At 51.9% G+C, this 1,641-nt stretch overlaps 1 protein-coding gene across 1 annotated transcript in view; it reads left to right on the forward strand.

Moving 5' to 3' along the window:
* The first annotated feature begins 147 nt into the window (after window positions 1-147).
* Window positions 148-1,641, forward strand: part of FBXO17 (F-box protein 17) — an 8,881-nt gene continuing 7,387 nt past the window's right edge. The window contains exon 1 of the mRNA XM_014533135.1: window positions 148-320. The gene's annotated coding sequence lies outside the window, so the exon portion shown is untranslated. The remainder of the gene's footprint in view (window positions 321-1,641) is intronic.

Genomic DNA, 1,641 nt, shown 5'->3' on the forward strand with positions numbered 1-1,641 from the left:
GCGGTGTTGGTGGGGGCGGGCTTGCCTGGAACGTGAGGCCTCTTGGAAAGAGGACGTCCGCGCGTGGGCGGGCCAGGCAGGAGGAGCTAGGAGGCCAGTAAATGAGCGGTGGGAGCGGGCGGGCGGTGGTGAAGGAGCCCGGGCGGGGCCCGGAGAGAAGCGAGCTGGCCGGCTGACCCCTCCTCTTCAACCCTGTTGCATCCCACAGAGGGCTTCCGAGGCTGGGAGGTGGAGCACGGCGGGAATGGCTGGGCCGTAGAAAAGAACCTGACCCTGGTGCCGGGGGCTCCTTCCCAGACCTGTTTCGTGACTTCTTTCGAGTGAGTGGCCCTTGATCCCTGGGGCAAGGGCTTCAAGAAGGTGGGTCCGGACCCTACCCACCGGCTTCATCCTCACCCACCTTCACCCTCCCCTCAACAAATATTTGTTGAGGGCCTGCTATGTACCAGGCACTGTTTTCTTTTTTCTTCTTTCAGGTTTTTGTTTTTAAAGATTTTAAATTGATTTTTAGAGAGAGAGGGAGAGGAGAAACATTGGTGTGGGGGAAACATAGATCCGCTGCCTCCTGCACGTCTCCCACCAGGAATTTAGCCTGAAACCCTGGCAGGTACCCTGACTGGGAATCGAACCAGCAACCCTTTGGCGCAGGGAAGGATGCCCAAATGAGCCATACCGGCCAGGGTTCAGGCACTGTTTTATATGTCAAGATACAAGAAAAATTCAGAAAGATCAGGAAACTGCTTTTTTTCCCATCTGCATTTTAGATGTAGGATGGGGGGAGACATTAAACACATTAAGGATAAAATAACAAGAACACAACAATCAGATGCTTTACATATAACTCTAATCCTGGCAACAACCGTGCAACATAGATGGTATTGTTATCTCCACGTTATAATGGGAAACTAAGACACATAGGTAACCAACATCTAGTAAATGGTGGAGCTGGGGTTTGAACCCAGGCTCCAGAGCTTCTGATTGTGATAAATGCTATGAAAACATCAGAACGGTCTGATTGGTTGGTTGATTTTCCATCCTCATATCCCATACCTATTTCCTTGTCCCCTACTCCCATAGTCAACTATTCTCACATGGCATTATCCAGCTTTCTAGTAGCTGCCAGTATATTACGGGTGAAGTAATATCTCATTGCTGTTTTAATTTTAATTTGCATGTTTCAACTTACTAATAATTAAGCATCTCTTCATATGCTTATTAGCTTTTTGGATTCCCTCTTTTGTAAATTGCCTGTTCATATTTTCTTTTAGGGCTGTTTTATATACACACACACACACACACACACACACACACACACTAGGAGCCCAGTGCACGAATTTGTGCACCTTGAAAGAAACTGTGGGCCGCGAGGCTGTAGTAGGCACAGGGGCGGATCTTAGCCCATCCTCCGCACCCCCACCTGGTCCCTCCCACTGCGGCCCCTCAGTACCCTGTCTACTGGCAGCCCCACTCTGGCTGCCACCGCTCCCACGCGCTGACGCTCCCACGTGCTGACAGTGCTGGCCCCACTCGCACCCACTGACAGCGTGGGGTGATTGGGGCCAGCGCCAGCAGCAGGTGCGAGCAGGGCTGGCACTGTCAGTGGGTGTGAGCGGCAGCTGCTGCCCCAATTGCCCCTCAGGA

The sequence above is a fragment of the Myotis brandtii genome, unplaced genomic scaffold, assembly GCF_000412655.1.
Source record: "Myotis brandtii unplaced genomic scaffold, ASM41265v1 scaffold947, whole genome shotgun sequence".
In the NCBI taxonomy this organism is placed as follows: Eukaryota; Metazoa; Chordata; class Mammalia; order Chiroptera; family Vespertilionidae; genus Myotis; species Myotis brandtii.